The sequence below is a fragment of the Nicotiana tabacum genome, chromosome 11 (genome assembly GCF_000715075.1).
Source record: "Nicotiana tabacum cultivar K326 chromosome 11, ASM71507v2, whole genome shotgun sequence".
NCBI lineage: Eukaryota > Viridiplantae > Streptophyta > Magnoliopsida > Solanales > Solanaceae > Nicotiana > Nicotiana tabacum.
In genome coordinates, this window is record NC_134090.1 from 154,755,587 (window position 1) to 154,763,345 (window position 7,759).

The 7,759-nt window shown below is 32.6% G+C and overlaps 1 long non-coding RNA gene across 1 annotated transcript; it reads right to left on the minus strand.

Moving 5' to 3' along the window:
* Positions 1-2,792: 2,792 nt before the first annotated feature.
* Positions 2,793-7,267, minus strand: LOC142166404 (uncharacterized). The gene is made up of 3 exons (XR_012696819.1): positions 7,141-7,267; positions 6,931-6,993; positions 2,793-4,859 (listed from the first exon to the last, which is right to left on the minus strand). It is a non-coding gene; the product is annotated as an uncharacterized LOC142166404 (long non-coding RNA).
* Positions 7,268-7,759: the final 492 nt, after the last annotated feature.

Sequence of the window (7,759 nt, forward strand, 5' to 3'; positions counted from 1 at the left end):
ATTTATACATTTCTCTTGTTTCGTAATGGCCGGTAGTTGTTTACTGTTAACTAGACATTATTTTAATTGGGGAATTCACTTAAATTGCTTAAATTCATATTATTGCTAATAAAACCGGCCATCGGTGCAAATCTTGGTTATAGTAGTAAATATTCAAATCAGAACTTTGAAGGCCGAAGAATGTGAATGTCACTTATACATGAGTTAGTCGATCCTAAGGGTCAGGGGAACCCTTTATATTATACATTTATTATATATATATATATATATATATATATTAAATTTAGAAGTCAATTATTAACACTTAAAATCGTTATTTTGAATTCAGAACTCATAAAATTGAAAAATCTAGAAAATCTGTCAAAACAAAATGTTTAATTTTAATTTGGTCAACTGCTAAGATTAGCTTTACACTTATAAAAGAATTGCAATTATTTTATATTCGATAGTCTAACATGATCCAATTTAAGGGTGTCAGTGTCACAATCATAAAGTCTTAAATATAAAAGTTTTGGGGCATTATTTATTTAAGACACAAGACCACTGCACCACATGAAATCTTATTATTTCCATTATTTTATTCAAGAATTAGAGTTTTCTACTTTAGACTCAAGATAACTTGGACAAAATCGGCAAAAATTCATATTAGTTCCATTTGGTCATCTTTGAATAAAGTATAGTAGCAGCGTTAGAAAAAAAAAATTAAAACCAAGCGTAGTTGTTAGGTGTTCTTTACAAAGTAGGTTTATGTATAAGTCTATAACGAATAATTACGAAAAATAATTGAACCAAACCTATATGTATAGAATAAATATTATTTTGTATAAGATTTAAACCCATAAGTATTTTGGACCTCGAAAAGTATCAACCGAGGAAGCTTCTCTCTACCGGTATTTTCTCCCTTTTAAATGAAGGAATTCGAGGAAAGTAGAATGTTTACAACTTCGAACTTGCAATAAGTTCAATAATAGTGTTTGATTTTGATGACAAAAATAGCACGGGCTACCCAGTTTTCGGACTGATTACTCAAAAAGCTAGCATTTGCAAAATCATTGAAAAATAGTCATTATTTTACTGCAACACGGAAAGTTCCAGCATAATATACTGGAGATCGGTGCACCAGTGTATGAACTTCCAGTATATTATGCTGGAACTCCAACACGCGGAAAGTTTCAGTATATTATGCTGGACCGGTATAGTACCCTGGAACTCCCGTATATTATACTAGAGTATTTTTCCGGATTTTGAACAGTGTTTTCGTTCAAATTTATCTTTACATGAAAAGTGATTAAATTTCAATTACTTTTAAAACTGTGACTATTTTTGAATTACCACTTGTAAATCTGGCTATTTTTGAATTTCTCCCTAATTTATACATAAGAACTAAGAACATATTACTAATTTGGTTTAACTGGTTCTTGGTCATATTATTATAACTTTCAGATTTTCAGTTTGTCATTATATATATTTTCAATTGTATGAAAAAAAAACTCTAATGAAACGATGAAAATGAAGTTAATTGGCATGGTTAACATCTATCGCACAATTAATCAAAGGGATAATATATTAATTAGCTAAAGGGGGGGGGGGGGGGGTTACACTTTGGGAGTTACTGGGGCACCTTATGGCCCCCATAGTTGCAATGTTTTATATAATTGTACTTATGTTACATCCCCAAAAGATCTAGGCAGTTCAGTTCCTAAAATGTCTGTCCATTATACATCTTTGACAAACACCGAAGGAACTGCTAGAGACAAAGATTTGTTCAAAAAAATTTCTTTTGCACCATTAATTATTTCAATTCTTCTTTTCTTGATCCAATCTAAATTAAGTTTTTTAGTTATCTAACATTCTATATTTGTTATAGCTAATATATCAACAATAACTAAACATTTTATATGATGTATATCATAACGCCATATCAAATACATATCACACCATCGAAAAATCAGAAAAATTTACTTTTAGAACAACCTATATACTAAATGCTTAGTTTGTGTTCCTTTTATTGTACCTAATAAACATATGTATATGCTAAATGGTTCTTAGTTATTTAGTTCCAGTTAGCCATATTTTTGTTCTTCGTTTAAGCCATGACCTTCCCCCTCTTCCTCGAAGATTATCTCAACATCTTGGGCAAACTCCATTTGTTCTTCTTTTAATCATCTTCACCCTATACCTCCAATAAATCTTCATCCAAGTGATTCTCCTCAGCAACTAATAAATCATTATTTACCATTATTTCATCATGTGCAATTAAACCATTCAAGAAATCATCTTCATCATGTCATACCAATCAATTAAATCATTCAAGAAATCATCTGCATCATTATTGTTAATCACGCTAATACCACTCACTAAACCATTCAAAATACCATCTTCATTCGCATAATTAGCATCATTATTTACCATCAAGTCCTCTGCAATATGATACCAGGGTATCGGCCTCAACTTCCAAAATATTCAACAATTGTTAAGTGAGCAATAAATACAGAAAAATGATTAAATAAGTAATAGCCTAACCTAAGCATAGATATAGTAATTAAATAGGCAATAAATCACAAAGAAACAAGTTCCACTCGCATGATTTAACTCAACTACAACGCATAAGTACTCGTCACCTCACATATACGTTGTACCCACACATTTAATCACGTAGCAAATACACAAACAAGTCATATTCCCTCCAGTCAAGGTTAACCACGACACTTACCTTGCTTCGCAACTCAAACAATCACTCGACCATGGCTTTTCCATTCAAACAAGCCTCTGAACCAGCCAAATCTAGAAATTTATTGACCAACAATTCAAATTAAACTTTAGAAGCTACTCACAATTCGAAAGAGGTTCAATTTAAATTATTTTCGAAAAAGTCAATGAAAGTCAACTTTTCGGGACCGCACCACTTAATCCGATAAGATTCACAAAATTCAAACACTCGTTCCGATACGAGTTCAACTATACCAAAATTAACAAATTCCAATATCGAATCACCCTTCCACTCTTCATTTTACAATTTTGAAATATTTTACAATTTTTCTGATTTCTACTAATTTAACGATGAAAATAATTATAGAATCATGAAATACAATCAAATCCGGATTAGAATCACTTACCCCAACGATTTCCTTGAAGAACCCTCGAAACATCGCCACTCTCGGACTAGTTTTCAAGAAAAATGAAGAAAAGAAGCTGAAATGTGTCTTTAAGCTGACCAGGCAAGTCGCCTCTTTAAAATGAGACATGTTTCAGCTTATTTCCGTGCAGGTCGCATTCTAAAAGTGACCTACTTCAGAAGTTTTCCAGGCAGAAATTGCAGTGAAAACTACAGTACCAGTTTTAAGTAAATCAATTATAACTTTATGTACAAATGTCCAAATGATGAATGGTTTGACTTTCTGGATACTAGACTCAAAGGACTACAACTTTTATTTTTAGATCATCTCTAAATTCCTTATAGATTAAAAGATATAAGCTTCCGAATCTAGACTAACAAGCTTGCACATTCGAGGTTATGCGGCCCAAAGTGCTGAATTGCTCAAACTTATTCAAAACTCGCCCGAACCTCTCGGGACCTCAACCAAACATACATATAAGTCCTAAAATATGATACGAACTCGCTCACGTGATCAAAACACCAAAATAACACCTAGAATTTAGAATTGAATGTCAAAACGCATGGATTTTCAAAGAAATTTCAAGAACTTCAAAATTTTCAATCAAGTGTCTGAATCCTATCAAATCAACTCCGAATCGCGCCAAATTTTGCAGACAAGTTTCAAATAGAGAAATGGACTTGTACAAACTTTCAAAACTAAATTCTGGGCCCGTTAACCACAAAGTCAAACTCGGGTCAAACTTTAGAAATTCAAGCTTTATAAAATCAAAACTTTTAATTTTTCAAAAACTAATGGAAAACGTACCTACGCACCTCAGGATAACTTCAAATTTTGTACACAAGTCATAAATATTGTTACGAAGCTGCTCGAACTCTCGAAATCCAAATCGGGACCCGGTATTAATAAAATACAATTATGGCCAAATTTAGGAATTCTTTAAACCTTTAAATTTCTAGTTTTCGACAAATGGCGTTAAATCAAGCTAGGGACTTCCGAATTTAATTTCGGGCATATGCTAAAGTTCCAAATCATGACACGGACCCATAGGGACCGTCAAAATATTGATTCGGATCCATTTACACAAAACATTGACCGAACTCAACTCAAATGAGTTTTTAAGGCATGATTTCATATTTTCATCAATTTTCTTATAAAAACCTTCCGGAAAAAGATACGAACTACGTACGCAAATTGAGGAAAGCTGAATGGAGCTATTCGAGATCTCGAAACACAGAAATGAAGGTTAAAATTAAAGATGACCTATCGGGTCATCACACCTTCCTCTTGTTGAATACCTTTTGCAGTAAAAAGAAATTTCCAATCGTATACCTTTTTCCCCTTACACAAGGAATTAAAATTGAAAATCTATTTCAAACTCACATGAGGTACAGAGCAATACCTGCAACTTCAAAGAAATAGGAGAATTCTTTAAAATCTACCATGAGTATGAAATGAGGCTGGAATTAAAAAGCAGCTTCTGTAGTTTAGCATGCAATTTCACATTCTAGGAAGAAAGGTTCAAAAATTTCACGTAATGAGTAAAATGTTGCATACAAATCTCATTTAAGCATGCCTTAAAAGAAAATAACTAAAGTTATAACTAAATTTTGTATAAGCAGAAATACATAATATATAATGCATACTTTACATTTACAGTGATTTAAGATATGGCAGCAACTTCCAAATGCCCATTACTAAAATATCCTCCATTGGGCCGGAACAAAGGATTTGTTAGCCAATCTGTATTATTGTAATAAATAATAAAATAGTAAACTTTCTGAAATAGAAATAGAAACAGAAAGTTAGTAGCAACAGAATGTCGAAATAATATTTGAAAAAATAATTTCGGAATAAATCAAGCCCACTGAATGCACAATGTATTCTTAAAGAAATTATTTCCTTCAAGTACCCGAGGTGCTGGAGTATTATCCCCCTAGGATAAACCGTTTCAACTCACCAACGTATTAGTACCAAAAACTCTGATGAATTGCGAACCACTTAATGGCTGTAAATCACACTGGAATAGATTTGTGCAGAAGAAGAAGAAGTCTTGAAGTTCAGAAAATTTGTAAGGAAAAATCTAAGGAATCAAACGAATTTATAGCCAATGGAAGTACTGTTTCTGAAAGCTTACAACTCTTCAGAACAGTCATTTAAAAACAGGAGGAAAATTTAAATAAAATTCCGGGAAGAAAATGAATCGGGTCGCGTACGGATCCAGTTCGGGTTGGATATTTGGCTAATTTAATTAATATTTTATTAAATAATTAAAGAAATTTTGTCCAAAAAGCTTAATCAATCAATCGTTGACCAAATCCGAAGCGGAAGCCGAGCCGAGCGACTACAACGGCGCAAGGTTTGCCTTCTTCTTAACTCTTTAAGAGCTAGAAGAAGAGTATATATATATATATACTCATCAAAAGCCTTTTCTTCCTCCAATATGGGACAATGTTTCTTTGTCAATGTCACGACCCATTTTCTGAACAAGACGGGACCGACACTTGATCACTAAACATGACCGAACGAACCATCTATTATAACTCCAAACTTTACATGCAACAAGGCAATACTCTAACCAAATACTTTTGATTAATTTAAACATTTAAATAAATCAACTCCAAAACTTTATTCATAGTAACCAATGAAATACTGCTAAGTTATTATAAAAAACATCTGAATCTTAACCCAACAACTATGTCTATGAAGCCTCTACTGATAAACTAACGCACTGCTCAGGACATGAGATTTCCTGGCCAGTAAGTAACCAAGAAATAACTAAATAAAGATGACTCTAAGGAATACTCTGCGAACGAAAGTGGAGCTCACCAATAGCACTGAAAGAGAAGGAAGTCCTAACTCGTAGCCTGCTCGCCTGCAAATCCGGTTCCTACGTTGTACTACAGACCAACGTATGTTCCCAAAAGAGAACGTCAATACCATCCATTGTACTCAGTGAGTCTCAACAATAGGGGCGAAACTTTAATAACATATACATTATGAGCAAAGGTTCTAAATGCATGTAAAACATAAAGCTTATAAGAATAATTCTAAATAATTGCATAATGACAGTTTTTGAATATTCTAAAAGAAATTCTTTTCTTTTTCTTTCTTATAAACAAAAATACTTCACTTTATACTTTGGGAGTTCCAACTATCCTGACTTAATTTTGTCTCAGTCACCGTGTGATCGGCACGGGTTCGATCCCAACCTGATCTAATAGGCCCAATCCATGAGGTGCCACTCGCTTCATGGTTCTCAGCGCTCATGTATCATACCTTAGTATGGCTAAGTAAATTCTCAGCAACGAGACCCTCGGCTCGTGTGCTCCCTACTTTGGCACAAGTAGTTTCAGGAAGTCAACGCCTTGGTAAGGACCATCGGCCTGTACGATGACCCCTTCTCATAATAAAGGATACTCCCAAAAATCTTTTCTTTCTAAAACTTCTTCTTGTGACTTTTCAAGTCTAAATCTTTTCTTTATAGAACATCATGTACATGCTCATGCTGGTATCCTTAAATGTAAAACATGGCATAAGAATAAAATAAACATGTAAAAGTATTTCTAAAGATTTTTTCTTCTTCATAAATTTTCAACATGAAAATAACATATAAGAATAACACAAAAATCTGAAAATTTAAGCACATATATCATAATAAATCATCTAAACTTTTGCTAGAACAATTCTAAGTTAATAGGTACTCACTCGCTCCAATTAAGTAAATATAAACTGTTTTAAGCAATTCATCAAACACCTTGTATGTGTGCTTTTGTGAGTTAAACCACTTTAGTAAAGAGTTATATCAACTCACCTCGAAACTTCTCGAGCCAATACATAGACCCCAGTCTAATTGATATCAGTCAAACAATCGATTCTACAACAACCAATGCAGATTAATCAATTTTAAAGTTTCACACCTAAACATGAAATTTATTGTTGATATAGAGGAAGAAGAAGATTAACTATTCTATTCTTACCTACTACTACTTTAGGATAATTGAGAATAGGAAATTCTATGTACCTGAATTCAAGAATTAGTGATATCTGAAGAACCCTATAATTTTTCGTTAAATTTCTGCTGCCTCTCGTAATACCGTGCGCCTGTTTCTCTGTTTTCTGATCTCTAAGGCATACACCCTTTTCTTTGTTCCCTTCAAACCTTTTAGCTTGGGTCACGTGACTCTCTTTTGCTTAATTATTTCTCTCTTTTTTTTTCTTTGTCTGTACAAGGCTTTTTAAGCCTTTGTTTACAACAGTCCTTTTATGGGCTTTAGGTAATTATTTTTTTGACTTAACTAATAATTAATGTTACTCACTTTTTAATAATTAATAATATTAAAATTATTACTAATTCCCTAATTGTATATCCAATTCTTTATAAGTAGAGAAGTAACTCAAAATCAATCACAAGGGTTTAAATTCGTAATAAAAGTATAATTTGAGATAAAAAAATTAACAATTAAATTTTATATTTAGCGTGTCTTGAAATTTTTATATATTTGAGGAGTGTTACAGTCAAGAAGAGAAACTCAAATATTTCATTTTTCCTACATTTCTCATTCACCTTCTTTTAAGCAAAACCAAGCTTAAAAAACTCAACAATCTCCCACATGAATGGGGAATGACTATAAAACAAAGGA